At 38.4% G+C, this 24,621-nt stretch overlaps 1 protein-coding gene and 1 long non-coding RNA gene across 2 annotated transcripts in view; both read right to left on the reverse strand.

The window, feature by feature from the left end:
• Window positions 1–24,621, reverse strand: part of LOC107754134 (melatonin receptor type 1A-A) — a 60,456-nt gene that overhangs the window by 19,000 nt on the left and 16,835 nt on the right. The window lies entirely within an intron of this gene.
• Window positions 10,211–10,754, reverse strand: LOC107754135 (uncharacterized). The gene is made up of 2 exons (XR_001641547.1): window positions 10,717–10,754; window positions 10,211–10,549 (listed from the first exon to the last, which is right to left on the reverse strand). It is a non-coding gene; the product is annotated as an uncharacterized LOC107754135 (long non-coding RNA).

Below are 24,621 nucleotides of genomic sequence, written 5' to 3' on the forward strand. Positions count from 1 at the left end.
GCGGGAGAAAACACAGGGTCCCGGCTTGAGGCTTGTGACAGCCCGGCCTGTGACGGCATGAAGCAGGGACTTGAATGCCAACAGTCCCTACCTGGTTCCACGAATGGATAGGAGGGGTGCTCTTGGGCAACGCACTGCTGCCCGCTGGCGAGAGAGGAGGGGGGAAGTGACCCTGTGATGCACAGTTCACAACTCTCCTCCTCTTGAGACCCAGAGACTGAGGAAACCGCTCTTTTATTGAAGTTTTGGGTACCGCTGGCTGCTGGGCTAGCGGCGGAACAAAAACAAAACGAAACAAAGGATTCTCCACCCGGCCCTCCTCTGGGGGAGGGAGTGGTGCGGTCACCGTCTCCCGATGAGCAGTCTTCTCCATCTCCGGGTCGCCCGTCTCAGGGCCTCTTGCACTTACGCTTACTGCCAGGTTTGGCGGGGGCCTGGACGGACTGGGCGCCCTGTCTGCGACCGGCTCCACGATGCTGCCTGGTGGAAGGCTGCTGCGTGGGAGCGGGGGCAGCCGCAGGGGGGCACCCACGGTGACGAGCAGGCTGAGGGGCTGCAGCCGGGACGGAAGCAGCAGGTTTCCTCCGGCGCAGAATGTGTTTGATCACCTCCGTCTGCCTCTGTGCTGCCGAGAACTGCTGGGCGAAGCTCTCGACAGCGTCGCTGAAAAGGCCGGTCTGGGAAACGGGGGCATTCAGGAACTGTACCTTCTCATGCTCCTTCATGTCGGCCAGACACAGTCAGAGATAGCGCTCCTGGACCACTAACATGGACATCGCACGACACAGGGACTGTGCGGTCACCTTCGTCGCTCGAAGCGCGAGGTCCATCGCAGCACACAGCTCATATAGGACTGCCCGGTCGTGACCACCCTCGTGCAAGTCTTTCAGGGCTTTGGCCTGATGGACCTGCAGTAACGCCATGGCGTGGAGGGCGGAAGCCGCCTCCCCACTAGCTCTGTAAGCACTGCCAGTTAAGCCTGACAAATACTTACAGGGTATTATGACACGGATCACCCCGCAAAGTGGTAGCGGCCGTCGGACACAGTTGCATGGACACCGACCGCTCCACCAAGGGAATGCCCGTGTGCCCCAAAGCAGCTCCACCATCGAGGGTGGTGAGAGCGGAGGAGCTACAAGATTTGTTTCGGGCAGTAAAAGGTGCCTTCCACGATCTTGTGAGCTCCTCATGCACCTCCGGGAAGAATGGCACCGGAGGGGGGCGCTGAGAACCAGCACGACCCTCCACCGAGAAACCACTCATCCAGCCTCGAAGAATCGGGACGTGGTGGAGGATTCCACACAAGCCCGACATTCTCGGCGGCCCGGGAAACCATAGCCATCATCTCTGGGTCTAGCTCGGACAACGCTGTCACACACGAAGGGGGCAATGCAGCCGAGTCGTCATCCCCAGAGAGAGAGAGAGAGCCCTCCGATGCAGCGATTGACATCTGGTCTCGAGGGGGCGAACCAAAGGAAACGGCTGGCTCCCTCCACACTGTAGAGGGGCCAACACGTACCTCTGGCCGCTCCACCGGCTGCGGAGTGCTTGAGGGGTGACGAACTCCCTCTTGGGAAGCCGTCAATTACCTCTGACTTCGCCGGACGCAGCGCCGCCCCGATTGTTGAGACGAACACTGGATCGCAGCAGAGGCAGAGGGACCCCGCCACGTTTGACGTAACGGAGTCTTTCATGCAACTCCGAGATGGTCATGTCCCCACAAGTGGAACATGTACCATCCACGAACGCTTGCTCAGCGTGCTCAATGCCCAGACATGTGAGACAGCGATCGTGACCGTCCCGAGGCGCCAGATAGCGACCACACCCAGAAACGCACGGATGATAAGACATCTTTAAAAAGACGCGATCACCTGTGTTGCTCTTTTAGAGAAATGCTCTTTTTGTGCTGAAGAACGCAGGGGAGCTGGCCACCGCACACTCCTGGTGTGGCTGTCTGCACGAAGATGATTTCTGTTCTCGCCGTGCGACCGTGACCACCGCTGCCGTGCCGTAATGCCCGCACTCGCTTGTCTCTCTGCTTGCAACCCGAAGTAGAGAACAGTAGTGATGCACTACCGCTCGGCTCCGAAGCGAAAGGTAGAATGAATGCGGTGCACCTGCTGCCTCTTATACTCACGCTGTGATCAGCGGCAGCTGGATGCAATAATCGCATGCCAATGTGCATTGGCTCATCTCTCTGGCGAGATCCCAATTCGTCGGTCATCACTGACGTGACGTCGAGAGTGACGGACTGAAAGGGAACTAAAATTAGACATGTCCAAATAACTTGATTCAGTTGTGTGGGACCACTGTCTATGACTGAATCATGTTCAGCCAAAGATAGATAGATAGATAGATAGATAGATAGATATTATGTTGACAACAGGGGATTTTTGAGTCAATAGTTTTGAGAACCACTTTATAAAAAATGCTATATAAAAATGCTTTATATTATATGCTATATAAAAAAACAGTTCAGGGATGCTATCAAGCATTTCAAATTTTTACCAAAAAAGAACAGAGCAATTCATATCATATCTGCTCAGTCATGTCTTTTTCTTTTCTCTTTGTCTCTTGGCATTACTTGCCTGCTTGAATTAAGGACAGCAGGGATTGCTGGAGTGAACAGATTTCTTCATGACGCATGCACAGACATCTCTACTCTTTCACTACACTATTCTCCTATTCTACTTTTTCTGTCTGTCTGCATATGATGAAACTCACTTGTAGGCAATAAATGTTTTATTCAAACGATGTTGAAGTTTACACCTGGCTTTTGAACTATCCAATAAAAGGGAGCCTCAACTAACACTTCACTTTCATGTTCTCTCATTATTACGATCACAACCTCACGCCCACGTGCTCTCCTGGATCATTTGCAGCCAGCGCGATACGACCTCGTGTCACTGGTGTTTTGCTGCAGCTTGCGGACGGTGTGACGGTACCTGTCGTACAAGCTCAGCATCTCCCGTGAGCGAGCGGAGATGACAAAACACCACAGGTGGTGTCACACTCCGCGTCAGGCAAGTTCGGAGCAAAGTTGGCAAGACACAAGCTGGCAGATCCGTGCCACAGACTCTGAAACACACGCACATTCACATGAACACTGAAAGAGAGGTGGAGACGCACGGCGCTACTGAGGCCTTCACCCTGTCAGATGTTGGGTTTGAGCCCAAGTCACCGAACACACACACACACACACTCTGCCAGTCCTCATGCTGACAGGACTGTCAGTTCTACTTCTCATCCACCCAAGTGTCAAGTATTAGGCTGTCCTATTCAAACAAGCATGTCCTCCAAGAGCAGTGGCGTGTGGTGGTCTTCTGTAATTTTCCTCTCTGCATTTGTTGTTTTTAGTCCATTGTAAATATTGTAACAGTTTTAAGTTATATGGTATAGCATTTACCTTACATTACCAACAAGAAAACAATACTATCATATTTTAAAACAAACAGCTTTGCCATTATTACAGCACATTACAGCAAAAATCCAGCATGTTTTCTTTTGTTGACATTGTAAAGTAAATTTAAGGTAACATTTTGTCTTACATTACCTTATGTTATTAAAAAAACAAAAAAAACAAGCAGCTTTGTGATAATTAGAGCAAAAATGCTTAAAAAAATAATAACAATCTGGTATATTGTGTTGGACAATGGGGGCCCTTTGAATAAAAAAAATGGATAACTACTCTGTTATACATATAAAATTATATATATTTATATATTTTATAAATGGCAAAAAATGTATCTGTTGATGTCTCTGTTAGACAGCTTAACTTCAGACATCAGTTAGTTATTAAAATAATCAAAATATTCAAATATTTTCAATAAGATCCTAAATAAATCTTTGTTGTTGTTTGTTTGTTTTAATAAAATAATGTTTTTTGAAATTTATGAAATTTATACTTTTATTCACCAAGGATGCATTACATTTATCAAAAGCAACAGTAAAGACTTACATCATATTTTTATATTATTATTATTTAAAATAAAGTCTGCTTTTTGTTTCATCTATTCATCAAAGAATACTGATAAAATGTTTTAATTTCTAATAATATGTTTCAAATATTAATCAAGACATTAATTCATAGCACATTGTTGGAAGGGGTTCATAGCACATAGTTGTTTGACAAGAGCAGTGAGTCTCATTTTCATAATGAAGCTTCTGTATATAATGACTAAATATAAGCACTAAAGCAAAATGAAAAAATACAATTAAAACCTTACTCCTACAATACCCTTAAAGTGGCAATTTACCTTTTCCCATTGAGCAATGCACTACAACATACAGAAGCAAATAACATACAAACTACACTATAAATGGCGTAAATGCATTCAACATTACCTGTTTCTGGAATAGAAGCAGCCCCCAGCTGTTGTTGTTTTTTGAGTTACAATTATGATAGCAGCAGAGAAATGTGTGCTACACTGAATAACAGACAAGCACATACGAGGTAACTGCTGACAGTAGAGTGTGGAGAAGTCAAGCATGCCTTTACACATTTCTCATATTCATTGTGTGTGTGTGTGTGTGTGTGTGTGTGTGTATGTACTGTTAGGCTGCAGGCTGAAGAGCTGAGCATATTATGAGGGTCAGAAATACAGAGCTTCTTCATTTCACCTCATCAACTCTACAGAAAGAACCGCACATGGGTCTATTCAGCACACACAACACATACATCTGATATACTAATGAATCTAATGCACATGAGCCTACAGACATTTCCACATACACTTAGAAATGTAACTTACACTGCCACACTGCACACTACAGATAATAGCATTAATAACAATAATCTTAATTAGAAATTATATTTCCCCTTCAGGAACTCGAGCTGCGTCGAGATCGCTTTGGGAACGCCCCTGCGTGACCGCGTTCTGAAGCACGTGTCAAATCAGCCCAATGGAGTAACGAGACGTCACGAGCGGGGTGACGTAAGCACCAGAAAGTATAAAAGCGCATCTGGCAGAGCGCAAACCAGCTTCGAGGGTCGGGTATGTCCCTAAGGTGCCCACTTCTTCGCCAGGGCCCATAGTACTTCAGGCATTCTGTCCTCCTCCGTTCCAGGAAGTAGGCAAGGAAGGCTTAATCTGCTCTGTCCAGTTATAGCATTGGCAGCTTATGCACACAGAGCTGCCCCGTGGCGTAAGGCAGATCAGCTGTTTGTTTGGTTTGGTCCGCCAAAGAAAGGATCTCCGGAGACCAAGCGGACTATGAGTAGGTGGATGGTCGAGGCCATCTCACTAGCCTACGAGTCCTCTGGCCTCCCGTCACCTATGGGGGTCAGAGCGCACTCGACCAGGAGTATGGCGGCCTCCAAAGCTTTCAACTTGGGTGTGGCCGAGTTCTCTCTTCATGATGTCCTCATGAGATACACACACAGGCAGGGACTTGGTAGTATGGCGCAGTGGGTATTCTCGTTCCCAAAGCGATCTCGACGCAGCTCGAGTTCCTGAAGGGGAACGTCTATAGGTTACGTATGTAACCATGGTTCCCCGAGGGAACGAGACGCTGCGTCTCTTTCTCTGCGTCACGCAGGGGCGTTCCCAAAGCGATCTCGACGCAGCGTCTCGTTCCCTCGGGGAACCATGGTTACATACGTAACCTAGAGATCATATTTATATTATAGAAGTGTCAATTTAAGTAAAATGCAAGTGCATGTATAATATAATGTAGTATATACAGTATATATATACACTGTGTTCCAAATTATTATGCAAGTGACATATCAATAGGATTTCGGTACAATAAAGAGTCAGATATTTGTTTGTTTTGATTTTCACATCATTTCAGGTAGCTGGTATCAATCTCAGACAGGTTTGTTCAATAGTTTGCCAGGTCTTCTTAGGTAAATGGAAACCAAAGAGGTTGTTCCACATTATTAAGCAAGTCACAGTTCTCATGCAATATGGTGAGGAAGAAAGATCTTTCTGAAGATGAAAAGTATGAAACAAAAAGGCATCAAAAGGCATCAAAACAAATAATATTTTGCGAAAAGCAAATAGAGATTATTGAACTGTCAAAAGATTTGTGAGTGACTGAAACACAGAAGATCAAGATAAAGATTTATTAAGGAAAGTTTCTGACAAACAAATGAACTGTATTGTAATGCCAGCTGTAAAAAAAGCCACTGCTGAGCAGCAAACAGGTGTTTGAAGCTACTGGAGTCTCAAGATCCTCTCCATGCAGACCGGCAGTTGTGTGTAAAGCTGCGTTTCAGTCACTGCTAACCAAACCTATAAATACACATTTCTAACAGAAATTATTTTTGTTGTTATTTTTGCTGTTATTTTTGCTGTTGTGAGTAATGGTTATGATTTGGCTTGGAGAAGGTCCTAGAAAAGCATTTAACATTTATTGAGCATGAGCAATAAGGAAGAAGCTTGTTTCCAGAACATTCCATGTTATGAATCCATGATTTCAGGACAATCAACCTTTAAGAGGTGCTCAGTGTCAGCAATTCTCACTCATAGTGAGAGATTTTATAATGCAGCTCGCTTCAGGGTAAGGTACAGTACATCATAACAGCAGCAGTAAAACCCAGTGGTGGAAGCGGCTTAAAGATTGAAAAATGTCCATTACTCCAAGGTACTCTCAATTTCTAGCCTTTACATCACAAGTAAATGGATTTTGATGTGTTTGAAGTCTGTGCACACATATAATAAGATTTAGGGGATCACAGGAAATTTTCTTTCTCTTTTTCTTTCTCTACCACGGTATGTTTTTTTTATGAAAAGGCCTACATAACTTAATAGGAAGCATATGCTCTGAAAACAGAAAGAGAGCTATCAGTCCCTTTATCCACAGTTGCAGTTGCTTTAACACCTTCCATTTGTCATTAGCTTCTCTTAAAACACCATTAAGAGGCAGATATCTGAAGAGGCACAGTTAGAGCTCTGGCATGATGCCCGATATATAGGGCCTGATCAGCGTTTGTACTGTATAAGTGACTGTGTGAGTCGTATGGGACCTGCAGATCACAGTTTTAGAAATGTTGCCTCCATGGCAAAGAAACGAAAACTACTGCAGTCTTCAAAACTGCTAGGGAAGAAACACTGAATCTTTAGCTTTGAAAGTTGCAAAGTACAAATAACATAGACTAGTTGTTAAACTATGTTCAAGATACTTATTTGGAAAAAATAGTTAGCTACACAAGTGGTTTTCAAACTGCAAGAGGGAGTCAAAGTTACAGGAAAATAGTGTAAAAAGTGTAAATAATTTGGGTAACATTTCACTTGAATGCGAATATTTTATAAATATTATACACTGAATTTGTTTTTTTTACAGTATAATTGGTACTGACTCTCGTGTATATTTTATAGCATTAGTTGAGATTTTTTTTCCTTGAGAAAATTTGGCATGTAGCCTACTGATATATATCCAAAATAATCGATATTGAATCGAATGGAATCGAATTGGTAATCGAATCGAATCGCAAGCTTGTGAATGACAATCGAATCGAATCATGAAATTCGTGTCAAAACCCAGCCCTAATAATTGGGCATATTTTGGGCAGAAGGGATCATCAGGACTGTGGCATCAGAAAGTTTCTGAAAAACTCTGACTTGCTTGCATTCAAGCTATTTAAAGTCTTTCATAATATAATTGATTTGGCACAAAAAATGAGGAACAATTGGTGAACCATTTTAGCAAATGGTTTTGTTTGGGCTCCAACATCCCTGCAACCGTACACAAATCAAGCGGATCATATGGATGGTTTGTTTAGGCAGTTTATGTAAATCAAGAAGTGGGCTTAATGAACAAAAAAAGTGTTTGAAAAAATGTCTGAATGAAAAGATTCACTTAAACGGATTCCATACATACTGTATAAAAGATAAGGCAGTACACAAGAGTGTTTCATTATTGCTTTAGTTCACTTGGCTACAAGGCGTGTAACAACGTCTCATACAAAATTGTGACATTTTCGTGACATTACACTGCTACTTGAAAAAGTAGCTTGTTACTTTAAAAGCTACACTGACAGTTTAGAAAGCTTTTATTTTCCAACAATGATAAGGTAAAATGTAAAGGTACTAACAGTTACTCTGGCCTCCCACAGATTCTCATACTCTAAACACACACTTGTGAGACAGAAAGTGGAAAAGAAGATCAGAAAAATCAGTGATCAGAAGACGAAACAAGCACAGCAGAATAAACAAATTATACCACATAGGAGATTCCATAATTCAATGCTCACTCAGCATACTCTGACCTTTATTAGTAGTGCTTACGAAGAAAAACATTGCTAGGGATGTGAATTATGCCTTAAACAATGCAGCTTACTAAAGAATGTTGTGCTATGAATTTTCTAAACAATTAAATGTACAATTTTTACACAGTAGACAAAAAATGGTGGAAAAATCCCACTTCCATTAAAGGGGTCATAGGATGCTACATGCACTTTTACAAGTTGTTTGAACTGAAATGTTTGTTGGCAGTGTGTGTACACAACCACCCTATAATGATAAAAATCCACCTAATGTTTTTTTTTTTATCTGGTTAAATGTTTTCCCCTTTCTCAAATCGAGCCGATCTCAGTCTGTGTGCCCCTAAAGAATCATATCAACTTGTGGAAAATGAGCATCCTATGACCCCTTTGAAAAGACTCCCCATACATACAGTATTTTGCCGCCGAAATAAAAAAAACTCCAAACTCCAATACTGGCAGTGAGATTTTAACACACAAGCACCAGAAAAGATTCAAATTTAAATACTCAATTAAATAAAAAAATAAAGGTTCTTTATTGACATTGATGGTTCATCTATGGAATCTTTCTATTGCACAAAAGGTTCTTTATAGTAGAATGAGTATAAATCTTCACACTAAGAAAAAATTGTTAATACCAAATAAATACTTTTTTTTTTTTTTAGATAGTAGTGGACCGTGAGCCAAGCCAGGTTTAAAGCACAGAAACAATGACATCTGCTATAATGAACACATTCTGCTATGTTTCTATAACCTCAACAGCATTTCGTGACTCAAGCAAACCCTTCAGGCTCATTGTGAAAAAGTCACCATTCAGGCAAATCTCAAGACTCAGTGACCCACTACGAGAAGAACAGCAGCCATGCGGCAAAACGTCCTATAGCATAAGAATAGTTCCATTATGTGCACAATTTTATTCAGAGTAACCTTCACCTTTTCAGATGATATACAATGTATGCAGTGACTCAAAAGCCTTCCTGAACCTCCACACATCATCTCCACTCAATACAAGATGCAGTGTGTTGGACAATAAGTGAAACTGAAAGGCTCACTCAAGTAGTATGTCAGACTATACAATATATAGAGACTCTTATAACAATTCATTTCCTATTTCCCAATATCAGATTTGACAGAAAAGTATAAAATCCCACACTCGTCTTAATGGGGTCATTTTATGTGCAAGGAAATTTTCCTTAATGTTTTGAGATAAAGAGCTTGAGCTTGTAAAACATCCTCCCCAGTCCAAAAAGACCTTTTATTACTGCAATAATTATTCATTCTGAACTTATTTGGCACAGATTATTTTGTGAGAATTTCACAACGAAATGCAAGCTTTGCAACGAGGTTGTTGCTAAAGGAGGAGGGAATTAAAATCTCAACAGCAATCTCTCAGTAGGTAATTTCCTCTCATTTCAATGGTATTTGCTCGGCTGGCACAAGACCCAGACGTACACAATTTGAAAACTACCATCTTTGCTCAGGCACTCAGTATTGGACATGTTTTTGTGCCAATCACCACAGTAACAAATGCTCTCAATCACACTAAAGCAAGAGGAAAAATGGCATTATAACAACAATGAATGACTGATGGCACCAATAGTATCTGCAGACCCGCAGCACCAGCAGTTTCAGAACCGCAGCCACAGAACCGGAAGTGAGGGGCGGAGCTTACGTTCTAAACAGAGTAGCGCCACCTTACGGTTTTTAAGGGGTAATTTGCTTTTATTACACACGATACGTCATACTTTATGTATGCTTTTTATAATGATATATTAAGCATTTTAAAAACATTAATCTTGCGTAATTTAGTTGTATACAGTTATTTGTTTCATTGTATTATGCGAGTTATTTCCTGTTTGTGATATTAAAAATAATGTTTGAAACTTCTGGGCATTTTATGTGAAATGTACTTTAATCACAAGATTCAAAATAAATGTTTACTCCAAAGTCAAGAACACGTGCATCATACATTTTTCAATATGAAAACTAAAACATTTCACACAATAATTAAATTGAAGTTTATAAAATGAACAATTCACTATTAAGCCCATTTTGTCATGACAATCCTGCATGAAAACTTACAAAATGAACAATTCACTCTTGGGCACATTTTGTCATGACAATCTTGCATAAATTCAAATTAAAATGTATCAAATGAACAATTCACTCTTAGGCCCATTTTGTTATGACAATCCTGCCAAAAATAACTCCCCTGAACACAAGATGAAATATGAAGGGCACTCTGGAAACTTCTGTTCCAGGAGATTGTTGAGGGCCTTTTCCTTGTCCTCTTCCTCCATTATAAGGAAAAGAGGCTCTTCCACTGGCCCCCTGAGCAGATGTCTGTTTAATGGAGCCATTTCACAACTTCTGTCTGGGATTACTGGGATCTCCTTCATTACAGAATATTAAAGGAAAATGTAACTTTAATATTTCTTATTAATCTGTATATATATATATATATAGATATTAGATAGATAGATAGATAGATAGATAGATTTGAGACATACCTCACAAGCGTAGCCAGTTATCCACTTGGAAGGGCCTCTTGTAGGGTTTCTGCACTGTAATATACATGTATCTTGGTTAATTTCAAATTGGTCAGAAGGGGGTGCAAATGAATGGGTGTGCTGGAGGAAATGGTCAATTACTTTAACTGATAACTACTTACAGATTTAAAATCAAAGGGTGCTCCCAAGACAAGATGTACTGGAAAACAACAAAAAATAAGAATATTCTCCCTGTAAATGGCACAAAAAAACCTTCCTTGTTCCTTATTTAACAACTAAATAATCACACCAATAGTATAGCCTAAAATAAATAAATAAGTACACAGGTAAACTACTATGCAATAATATATTGTGATTACATATATTAAACAAACAACTCAAGATATTCATACCTCCACAGACAACTGCCTTGTTGAAGTGGATTTGAAGATGACTTTTTAATTTGACCAGTTTGGCTGGCTTAAACATGCTGGTCAAGCAGAAAATTGCTGGTAATTGCTGTAACACTTGTTGCACCGCTGCAGCTCAGGTAATGTGCCACCTTTCTGAATCCTTATATGTCTCTACAAGAGATGAAGCCACACACAATTATCTCAATGATGACAAATGGGATTAAAATAACTAAACTATAAGGTAATATTAACACACAAACAATGCATATAACAGAGAAAAATAAAGCATACTATTTATTTTTATGAATAATAAACGTCTTCAAAACTTCACTGCAAGGCCCATTTACAACATGCATCCGAAAATTAATCGAAACATCCACAGAAACAAGTTATATACTATAAAGTATGACAATATAAGATAATAAAGCCAAGCACACATTAAGTACTTAGCAGATAAATGTTTAACGTAATATATATGATAATTATTAAACATATGATAGCAAAAGCATTACAGACTACTCACCGTGCTCTCTCGTTGTCAATAACTCCGCCCCTCACTTCCGGTTCCGTGGCTGCGGTTCTGAAACTGCCGGTGCTGCGGGTCTGCAGCTGGATATATCTCGATGGCACTGCCCAAAACCTTCACCAGCTAATATGTTCAGACAAAAGAAACGGGCAGGGAAAAACCAGGGTTGCCAGGTCTGTGAAATCAAACCAGCCCAACTGCTATTCAAAACTAGCCCAATCGCATTTAACTTTCTCTTTAAACCGCGGACTAAAAAACAACCCACAGCAACAGTGTAAATGTATAACTGCGCTAAAACCGCAGACTTGGCAACCCTGTGAAAAATTCTCACAGAGAGTCTCTATTTTTTTTTAATCTGCTGTATTATAATTTATTACTGCTAATATATAATTCATCGTTTCGTGCAAAAAAAAAAAAAAAAATGTCAGAACATACAGCTTTTTAAATGTCCATGAATGAAAAAAGATGCTTTGTAGTTAACTAAGGTCTGTGGTTACAGCATCTATCCCTGCAGGGGCAAATGGGGCCATGCTAACCAGCTAAACCTTGACCCCACTGAAGCTATGTGTACATCTGTACTTCTCTGAAATAGGATTAACTAGTCATATACAGATGAATGAACTCAGGTGTTCCTGATATCTTTTATGGAAAATAAAAGCTTCATCACATCAATAATACGCAGAGAAAGGATGATTTCTCGCTTTTCCTCTTTCACTCCTCCTCTTCATAAAGCCAATTACCAAGGCTTGAGCTCCAATTACTGGGCTGGACAGATTCATGACAAAGATTGGATTAATCCCATTTCTGCCTGCTAGCGTTTTAAGTGCACTTCATATAGGAAGCACTTTATAAGGAACCACTTATTTAATGTATAATAAACTGGACAACAACATCTCTAAAAAGCAATTGGGACAAAGATATAGATTCCAGGAAAACGTCCAGTGGGATGCTGCTAAGAAACCATAGGGGCAAAGTATTCTTGACTGTAGAATCAGTATAGTATAGTATGGTGAATACTTTATGAAAATGTGTTGCATAATATAATATATTACCACTGTAATGGTTTTATTTGGGAGAAGGGAAAAACACCTCATTATCTGCCAGGAAGAGAAATGACCAGATCACCACTCTATTCCCTATACAGTAAAATGGATTGAACATTGAGATTGGACCACCAGTCAGCCGGAAAAATTATAGTAACTTTCTTTAAGTTTCCTGAGTCATTACAGGAGGACAGAAACCGTTCAGCCACTGTACAAATCTTATTCCAAGGCTAAATTATTTCAATGATTCAGCGCATCTGCAGATGGGATTTCTCATGACAGGCAGAAATATGGAATAAATGAATGCATCTGATAGATGATTGAAAAAAATAAACAAGATGGAGAAAGCAGAAGGAACAAACAAACACATGCATGTGTGAAATTGCACCTACGCATACAGTACATTCTTCTTTGTGACACTGTCAAGTATGATTATAGCACGCATCTGGGATCTACATCTCGTCTGACTGGCCAGCAGACTCATTCCCTTATCTTTGTCAATCTTTGCTTTATTAAGCAGTTGTATTTGGCCTCAGTTGACCTAAAGAGATCATAGATAATCTGCTTAAATTGAAAAAAAATTTAATGCTGTGTGTTTTTTCTCTCTTACAATTAAATTTTCAAAAGATTTTTTTCTGCAAGTGCACTTCATATAGGAAGCACTTTATAAGGAACCACTTATTTAATGTATAATAAACTGGACAACAACAACATCTCTAAAAAGCAATTGGGACAAAGATATAGATTCCAGGAAAACGTCCAGTGGGATGCTGCTAAGAAACCATAGGGGCAAAGTATTCTTGACTGTAGAATCAGTATAGTATAGTATGGTGAATACTTTATGAAAATGTGTTGCATAATATAATATATTACCACTGTAATGGTTTTATTTGGGAGAAGGGAAAAACACCTCATTATCTGCCAGGAAGAGAAATGACCAGATCACCACTCTATTCCCTATACAGTAAAATGGATTGAACATTGAGATTGGACCACCAGTCAGCCGGAAAAATTATAGTAACTTTCTTTAAGTTTCCTGAGTCATTACAGGAGGACAGAAACCGTTCAGCCACTGTACAAATCTTATTCCAAGGCTAAATTATTTCAATGATTCAGCGCATCTGCAGATGGGATTTCTCATGACAGGCAGAAATATGGAATAAATGAATGCATCTGATAGAAGATTGAAAAAAATAAACAAGATGGAGAAAGCAGAAGGAACAAACAAACACATGCATGTGTGAAATTGCACCTACGCATACAGTACATTCTTCTTTGTGACACTGTCAAGTATGATTATAGCACGCATCTGGGATCTACATCTCGTCTGACTGGCCAGCAGACTCATTCCCTTATCTTTGTCAATCTTTGCTTTATTAAGCAGTTGTATTTGGCCTCAGTTGACCTAAAGAGATCATAGATAATCTGCTTAAATTGAAAAAAAATTTAATGCTGTGTGTTTTTTCTCTCTTACAATTAAATTTTCAAAAGATTTTTTTCTGCCAAGAAAACTGGATTTCTATATCAACTAAGTACACAGCTGCGTAAAGGTAAGACAAAGCATGGATCAGCTGGCTTCATGTAGCTGGAAGCTACAGCACAGAGACAGTAGAAACTGTTTGGGTGGACTCTGTATGTAAAAGGGTGTACATGTACATTCAAAAGCAGAAGAGTATACTGAAGAAAATAAAGGTGTATGCAACATATTTCTCTCTCATTTCCAGTTCCTGACAAAGACGAGACGCTTTCTAGTGCAAACGCATTAACAGTACACAAAATATGTGCAAACCGAATTGTACCGTCAACATCCATATTTAAAACTTATGATCAATAACAATTTGCTTCCCACAAGATTCTTACTCAGAAGAAATCAGGATTCTCTGATTAATAGAAAGCTTAAAAGAACAGCATTTTAAAAGAGAAATCTTATGTAACATTGTAAATGTCTTCACTGTCACTTTTGAACAATTTTTGTCTTTGCTGAATAAGTGTTAATTTTATTTTATTTTTTTAAACTGACCCCAAACGTTTTAAAATGTAGTGTATAATTGTGATTACAATCATGTGCATTCAACTTGCAAATACCATAATTCCTACGTGACATGATATGAACGTACCACTGTAAAGAATTTTTTTTTTGGATGCTAGTTTTCATTGTGCACCATGTAGTCCTTTACACACTGATACACTAAACTGGACAGGACAGAACTGCTGACTGATTCTCTGTGGTAGGTGTTCTAAAATATTCTAAAATATGCATTGTTCCCATGCATTTTAACGGCATGTTCACCAATATAAGTCAACATTGTCATTTGTACATTTGTATGTCTTACTGCAGGTGTGTGTGTGTGTGTCCTTGCTGAGTCTATCAATACACATCTGAAAACACTGGGGCTGTTCTGTGAATAATGATGAGCAAAACATACACCCACAAATAGACCTGCGCATTTCACCCAAATAAATAAATTATGCAAGTAAAAGCAAGCTGTTTTAAAAGCATGCAGGTGATTCACTGTGTCACCCTAAGTCACGGTTATTCATATGCTTGAAAGAAAGCAGTTGCTTCTTTAATCACTTGTGACTCATGCACACGCAACACACCAGCACACTTCACCTGATCTCTTGTTATTTTCTAAACCATGAATATGATGAAGTAAAACATCAGTGTGACTCATCCTATAGAACAGTGAGCATGTGATCAATGTTTTAAGTGTTTATATATCGGTAATGCTAAAATTGCTGACCTGAATGGATTAGTGTGATTTTAAAGGGCAATAGATAGACAGAGGGATACACATAAAGGCAGACAGATGGACAGATGGGATTGGCATCCCGAGGTAACTAGGAATTACACAAACTTCAGTCTGGATCCAGCCCTTACAAACATCTGAGATGACCGAACACCTGAGAAGAGATGATGCCAACCCCTCAGAGGACCTCAGATGATGCCAAGCCTGAAACAACATACAGAACTACAAAATTTTCTGTAAAGCTGCTTTGCAACGATTTGTATTATGAAAAGCACTATACAAATAAAATTGAATTGAACACATAGATGGATACACAGATAGACAGACGGATGCTTACGTTGATGTACTGACAGAAAGAAAGATAGATATATGGGCAGACAGACATGCAGACAGATAGTCGAATGTATGGTTGTCTGCTATAAATAAAATGTCATATGCTTGGAATAAAATGTCATATGCTTGGAATAATGAGAATAAATTCATATTTAATAATATCCTATTTATTATTTGATTATTTTATATCCTGCTTAAAAAGACACACTGCTGAAAAGGTTTTCTGTCTTGCATTGTATCTCTCAAAACGATGGATGTCATTAAAATGTGGAGATTAAATAAACATAAAGCTGCTTGGTTTATATTTTTATGTATATATATATAATACTTAATTTAAAACTATTGCATACTTGCTGCTGCCATAATAATGACCCATTTCAAATATTTACATGCTGTTCTTCTCTTTCTTCTTTTTGTTTTTAACAGCTCCCACTCGTTGTGTTGGAGCAGTAATGAAATATTGTTCCTGTATACTTTCCAGCATTAATATGCATGCAAATTGCAGCAAAGTGCAACAGTTACCTTACGGTGTTCAGCAGTGGTCAAAAGGATTTAAACAGTTAATTTTTAATCGATTTCGATAGATAGAATGCCTTTCTAAATGCCTTACTAATATGCTTGAGCTTTTATGAGCGCGAGAGAAAACAGGAAATCTATTTGATATTGATGTGCAAGACAAGTGTGAGTCTGGAAATGTTATTTTAGCTTCTTAGATATCCTAGATTCTTAGAAAATAATTGGCATAAAACACTTAGAAAGGCATCTAGGGGGGCATAGTTAAATACCTTAAATGAACACATATGTTGACTATGCATTATGATTGGATGAAATAGAAGCATCCTGATTTGATGAAGGTATAAATGTTGAGTCAGATTGTTTTCCTCTGTCGCACTCTGCAGCCAACTTGAATGACTGCTTTGACTGTTGACCTTTTCTTGCAAGAAATATATCTTCAGAAGACTTTCTGTCTCATGCCTTTATTGTAATAGAAAATTGTGTTAGATTAGAATCTGTTAATTAGATTAATCATTCTGTTGTAAGAAAAAAGTGCAAGAAAAAAACATGAAAGCAAATTATGTTTCTGGCTTGTACAAAAAATGTCCATATTGAGCAATACTGAATCTTTACGATAAACATAAAGGGAAATTGGTGATGTCTGAGGATAAGCCAGTGATGAGGGGTATGTAGGTCAAGAAAACTCTGGGGGTCTCTTAGTATTGTGTTGTCTTTGTTAATGGCTTCAGTAATGTATCTCTGACCTATGACAGAAACCATTAAAAAGCCATAGTATCTCATAGTCAAGTTACCAGTGGAGGGGAACAGAGGAAAATGAGCAGGAGAAGACAAATGCAGACAACAACAACCCTGCACGGCCTGTGAGATTCACAAGTAATGCATCAGCTGCAGGATTATATGGTCTATTTCTGACTTTAATTTAGGGCCACTTCCATTATACAGCCTGTGAAAAATAAGCTTTCTCTTTCACTCTGCTTCCCTCTTTTTCACATACGCAATTGTTTCCGAAATGACAGAGAAACAAAATAACAAGAGCACCTGACTTCAAAATCTGACTTCAAACATTATGGTAAAATAGAGCTATTGTCCTTTAGTTCTTTGAAGCTTTATTTATCATCCCTTTCTCTTCTTTTCATTCTCTCTCTCTCACTGTCAGACCAGAGTTAGCAGCAAACCTGACTGTGTGCATGAACATTGGCGCTGTACAGCATGTGCGCTCCGTGCGAGGTCCTGAGACAGGAAGAGATGGATAAATGATTGGATAGATGGTCGGGATAACGAGCATTCTCAGCACAGTCTGTTTGCAGAGTGGGTGGGATGGATGAGAGAGCCAAACTGATTTTCACGTGCAGACATGCGGTGTTTACTGTGTTCGGATGCACTTATCCATTATGCAATATGCGCTTATCCAATAAATAACTGTAATGACACTGTAAATGTACCTTAATAGCTCACTAAGATGGGCTTTGGACCAAGAAGTTTTTATGACATTAGCATGCCATCAAATTACGTGAGGTATGAGTGCTCTTCACAGAACATGTGCACAAATGTGCATGTGAGCATTCATGCAGTGTGTGGGCACCGAACTGAGATGGTACTCAGTTCTGAGGATTCTGTAGAAAGACTTGTGTCATTACATTTTTGACTTCTGAAATCCCTACCAGAAATCAATACTAGAGATAAACATCCACTTTAAATAAGGGTGCATTCAGTACTGTAGTTTGCTCATTTGAAAAGTTTAACTCATTAGGAAATAAATAGTGTTTTCATGTTGTCTGAATGGCACATACTCTTATGAGATGAAGACTGCACTCATTTTGTAAATGTAATTACAGAAATTAATTACGTATGTAATTGCATGCGGGTATTTTTTTTTAAATATAAGTACAATGTAAAGACATGCATGTACACAGTAAGTGCATTGCATTAACTGATTAACTTAAATCTAAGTACATAGTAGTTAAGTCCACCTTGTATAAAGTGGGACCTATTTATATATGTTGCAGGTCACCCACCAATCTATTTTCCCTTGTTGAAATGATGTGCCCTGCAGTGTTTTACTAAACATCAATGAAAATCCCTTCATCCTTTCAAAATTGGCTGCTGCCTCTAAAGTCACTTTAGTAGCTTAGCGTTGAAAAAAAGACACAATGGAACATACTTATTATCATGGTTTTGCAGTGGAGACAATAGGAGAATCAGTAACCGTAAGGCGGAAGAAGGAAAAAACTTCTGACGCCAGAAAACACAAAGACAGACGAAGACAAAAAACAATGCAAACATTGGTACAGCATCGCAACGTGGAAAGATTTGACTGAGAAATCCTGAGTTGTGATGCCCAAGTTGCTTCTTTTTTGTTGGACAGGTAAGGGAATTCATTTTTTGTAGACAATCATGCTTGATCCATATCAATAGATAGTACTAAAGGCACAATTACTTACTCCACTGTCTATTGTCAATAGTGTAGTGAATAGTGTAAGAAGCACACAAAAGTTACAAGCAGCTTTCAGTTGGTCTACATGGAGAAATTTACATGACAAACTTGAATTGATACAAAATCTTTCACCCTTGTGCAAAATTTCCAATCATTACGGTGAGTTTGATGCAATGGAAGCACACTGTGACTCACTTTAACAAAGAGTGTCTGAAAAAAGTAAATGTAACTCACTGATCATTTTCCCAGTGTTTAAATTGGCTGTGCTTAAAAATAATATTAATAATAATAATAATAATAATAATAAAGCAGTTTTAACAGTAAATTAGGGTGGACATCACTAAATCTGTCGCTACTTCCATTTCATAAAGTAAGCCATGATGTATTGCCGTTGTACTGATTTCTCACAAATATTAATTAAATTATCTTCTTAAAGTGCTGCAGAAAAAAAAGTCATATGGGTATGGAATGACATGTGGTTGAAAGAATAATGACAGAATTGTAAGTTTGGTTGAACTACCATTTAGGATCCCTTTAAGCAGAAAAGAAGAGATAGAGAATGCTATTAAATTCATTACATTTTGATAAAAACAAACATGCTTTTTTCTTTTGAACAACATGTGCTGGTAAATCATGCACAGTAAGTCCTGAATATTATCTGAATTAAATTAAAACTCACCATACATGCTTATGAGATTGTGTTGATGGAAAACACTATTGGCAGAGCTCCACTTCAGGTACAAGGGTATGTGTGTATGTGTGTACACATTAACTTCCTCCAGCAGCAGGGGGGCACAGACTGAGAGTGATGCACACAGACAAAGATGTCACAAAGAATGTGCACACCCCAACCAAAATATTTCTGAGTGAGAGAACGAATGGGAGGGAGAAGTGGGTCATATAATAATAATAAAGCAGTTTTAACAGTAAATTAGGGCGGACATCACTAAATCTGTCACTACTTCCATTTCATAAAGTAAGCCATGATGTATTGCCGTTGTACTGATTTCTCCCAAATATTAATTAAATTATCTTCTTAAAGTGCTGCAGAAAAAAAAGTCATATGGGTATGGAATGACATGTGGTTGAAAGAATAATGACAGAATTGTAAGTTTGGTTGAACTACCATTTAGGATCCCTTTAAGCAGAAAAGACGGTGAGTTTGATGCAATGGAAGCACACTGTGACTCACTTTAACAAAGAGTGTCTGAAAAAAGTAAATGTAACTCACTGATCATTTTCCCAGTGTTTAAATTGGCTGTGCTTAAAAATAATATTAATAATAATAATAATAATAATAATAAAGCAGTTTTAACAGTAAATTAGGGCGGACATCACTAAATCTGTCACTACTTCCATTTCATAAAGTAAGCCATGATGTATTGCCGTTGTCCTGATTTCTCCCAAATATTAATTAAATTATCTTCTTAAAGTGCTGCAGAAAAAAAAGTCATATGGGTATGGAATGACATGTGGTTGAAAGAATAATGACAGAATTGTAAGTTTGGTTGAACTACCATTTAGGATCCCTTTAAGCAGAAAAGAAGAGATAGAGAATGCTATTAAATTCATTACATTTTGATAAAAACAAACATGCTTTTTTCTTTTGAACAACATGTGCTGGTAAATCATGCACAGTAAGTCCTGAATATTATCTGAATTAAATTCAAACTCACCATACATGCTTATGAGATTGTGTTGATGGAAAACACTATTGGCAGAGCTCCACTTCAGGTACAAGGGTATGTGTGTATGTGTGTACACATTAACTTCCTCCAGCAGCAGGGGGGCACAGACTGAGAGTGATGCACACAGACAAAGATGTCACAAAGAATGTGCACACCCCAACCAAAATATTTCTGAGTGAGAGAACGAATGGGAGGGAGAAGTGGGTCATAAAGAGGTAAAAACACAGAAAGAGGCGGATAGGCACAGATGGAAGAGGTGAGGGGAAATGCAACCCAAACGACTGAGAGAGGGGTCCTGAGGACAAGTAAACAAGTGTGCACCAGGGAAGCGTCTCTGCACGAACACATCGGGCTATGTGTTACCCGTGTTGTGCCTTTTAAATAACATGTTTTGCGATGCCCACTGCAGGCATGAGTGATTTCATTGCCTTTCATGTTGACTGCTTTTCGGGTCACCGTCTCTCACCTCTAGTTCCTAGACACACACGCACACAGAACTCCGTTCAGTCATCACACTACTTCAGCTCTACACACATGTATACACATGCACATGCACACAATTCTAAACGCACTACCCCCTATCCATTAGCAGAAACACACCCGCTCACTCACAGACTCACACACACTGCTCCATTAGCTCCACTCACACTAGACATACGGTATGCTTCATTTATATCACATCTAACAGTAAGGAAGTTCAAAGCTTAATCGCAGCAAGCTGCAAATTGCTTGAAAACAGCATTAATAACACAGCAGGAAAAATTATCACACTGATAGTGATGTGGAGCAGACCATTAAAATACTGTACGGGTCAGAGAACCTGACTCTGGAGTTGTTTAATTAACTTTCCAAGCTGACATGCTTATTTAATCCTTGAAAGTGGTTAAGGTAAACACATTTGGCTTACAAATGGGATAACAGAAAACATCTTTTGTAAAATAGAAATTTGAGATTGCTATTGTTTTTCGGTTTTCAGTTGTAGCAATGCATGCTGACTATAAACCATAGCACATAACACTCTTATTTCCATTTGGAAGTTTGGATTTATAATAAATTTGTAATGTTTTTGAAAGAAGTCTCTCTGCTTACCAAGAAGACTGCCTTTATTTAATCAAAAACACAGTAAAGAATGTTTCTTGAGCGCTTACCAAGACGACTGCCTTTATTTAATCAAAAACACAGTAAAGAATGTTTCTTGAGCACCAAACCAGAATGTCAGAATGATTTCTGAGGGGTGACACTGAAGACTGAAGTAATGGCTGCTGAAAATTCAGCTTTACAATCACCGGAATAAATTGCTTTTTAAAATATATTAAAATAGAAAGAGTTTTAAATTGTAAAAATATTTTACACTATTACTGTTTTTAATGTATTTTTGATCAAATAAATGCAGCCTTGGTGAGAATAGGAGACTTCTTTCAAAAAACACTGATTCCAAACTTTTAACCATTAATTTATATTTGACAAATTAATATCAAATTTTATTTTACATTTAAACTCCACCTAAACCTATGCTCTACAAGGCAGCAAAACACAACACAACTGGATTGTTCTCATTATAAATCAACAAAGCATCTTATACATTTCAGACTATGTGGCATAGTCGTTGCAGACATTCTATGTTAAGGAAACAAACAGTTGAACAAACAGAGGTAGACCAATAACCAGTTTGAGATCCAATGTACTGTTACACATGTGTTTTCTTCCTCAGCTGTTTGCTTTCACTTAAGAACTAAATTACTGTGGTTATGAGGATACTTGCAAAGCTTGGCATTTTGACACACAAGTGTGTGTATTTAACCGTTCAAAGCCTATAAAGCGTCAAAAACAGCTCCATTCAATACTCCTGCGCTCTATGAGCACCGTCTTACAGTTTTTCTCAATCAATTTGACACTTTTCTCCAATGCAATGTACTTGTTCTCAAAACAATCAGCACAGCCATCCAAACACAAAATTATCTTAACCAAACAGTTCAACTTTACTGCAGAATGAAGCACTGCAATTTTTTTTTGTAATGCATTTATTAAAAGTAAATATTAACATCAAATCTATAGGTGGGTTCTCTATTGATTAAAAAAACACATTCGGCTGTAGATGCACAAATATGCTAATGAAAATCCAAGCAGTTATCAGTTTAGGGCCAATGGAAAATAAACTATGTTCATTTGATCGAATGACAAATTACAGAGTTTTGTTTGTTGTGTTTGGACAAATGGTTCATAAATGTTTGTGATTTGTGTAAAACCTTTTTTCAGCTATTTTAAAGTATTGGTTGGTTGTATTAAATATTGTGAAAACAGAGAGTTTTGTGCACATTGTTTTGAGAAAATTATTTGCATGATTTGTAATTTGCTTGAAATGAATGAAAATGTTCAATCTGTTTAGGAAAATTACAAAGCATTCAGATCACTGTGTTAGCTGTTTTGAGAACAGTGACCTGAGTTTGGAGAAATGTGTCAAATCGATTGAGAAAAACTGTAATTTGCACATGCCTCTCTGACAGCGCTTAGAAACAGTCTCTTAGACAGCACACGCTTATAGTGAAATGAGTTCTCTTTCGCTGCTGATTGCATTTAAACGGCTTCAAATCACTTGTTTTTAAACCACAATACTTAAAAACGCGTGCAAACAATACGTTTTTGTGACCGGTATATTGCCCACCCCTATATATATATATATATATATATATATATATTCACATATGAACGAGTTGAATGAGTTGCTGTTATTTAAAAAGCAGATTTATCTGGCATTTATCTGTAGATGTAATATTATTACATCAAGTAAGAAATGTGTAGCATAAGAATTAGACAGATAAAAACAAAGATGAAATTATTTGACAATTTAGATTTGAAAACAAATTCTATAAATATAGTAACCATATTTATTATTAGTGAACTATTTACAATGCATATTATACTTTTATTGCTAATGGTATAATGTCTAATAACTATGCAAAAACAACATTTGGACACTTAAACAAAAATATTCTGTTGGTTGATAATCAGTCGATCAATTCACAATAACAACAGCAAAAATCACTTAATGCTACATTTCTAGATGAGAGAGAGCACCTCAGTTAAGCAACAATGTACCATAAATAATTACATATTTAAGAGTAACACAATAACGTAACATGACTTTTAAAATGGTATTCAGAGTATATACTGTTCTAGTATCTATTTGGAGATGCGATTTAGCACAATTTGTGATCTTTATTGGAAGTGCTACTCCACGCATGTGTGTGTGTGTGTGTGTGTGTACTCATCTGCATGTGTGAGACAGAACACCTGAGCTCTACAGGGGGTTACAGATGCAGCCGTGTATACAAATACAGACACTTGAGCACAGCAGGATGTGACAGAACAGAAGCACACATCACCAACTTCCTGAAATTGACCAGCCTCTCAGCTTATTATCGCTAACAATGGTTAGAACAGAAAGACAGGGGACATTGACAGATCGAATGCCCTATATATACTGTATATCCCTCTCCAACCTGGAAAGGGACTGTAAGCACAGAAGAAAAAACAGTTACAAATAAAGACAAATCAGCATTTGGTCACACTTTATTTTAAGGTCCAATTCTCACTATTAACAAACCATTAACTATGACCTTTGCCTCAATAAACTCCTAATTTGCTACTTATTAATAGTTAGTAAGGTATTTGTTAAGTTTATGTATTGGGTATTAGGGATGTAGAATATGGTCATGCAGAATATGTGTTATATAAGCACTAATAAACAGCCAATATATTAATAATAAGCATGCTAATAAGCAGCTAGTTAATAGTGAGAATCGGTCCCTAAACTAAGGTGTTACCCAGAAGTTATATGATGAGGTTTCAGCACATGGATGTGATTATGATTTCTACTGTGATGCTGTTAATTAGCAAATGTGTACATGCTGAGGATATCCACATGTAAAAGACAACAACAGTGCAGCAGGTAGTAAAGCGAGATCTAAAGACTTCATATTTTCAGAAGACTGAATGCTTAAAAGGGTCATATGATGCGATTTAAATTTTTTCTTTCTCTTTGAAGTGTTACAAGCTCTTGGTGTATAATGAAGATCTGTAAAGTTGCAAAGACTAAAGTCTCAAATCCAAAGAGATATTCTTTATAAAAGTTAAGAGTCAACCACGCCTACCTAAAACGGCTCGTTCTAACACGCCCCCACATATCTACATCACTATGTGGGAAGATTTGCATAACGGCGCCC

This window comes from Sinocyclocheilus rhinocerous, unplaced genomic scaffold, assembly GCF_001515625.1.
Source record: "Sinocyclocheilus rhinocerous isolate Xijiao unplaced genomic scaffold, SAMN03320098_v1.1 scaffold681, whole genome shotgun sequence".
Taxonomy (NCBI): domain Eukaryota; kingdom Metazoa; phylum Chordata; class Actinopteri; order Cypriniformes; family Cyprinidae; genus Sinocyclocheilus; species Sinocyclocheilus rhinocerous.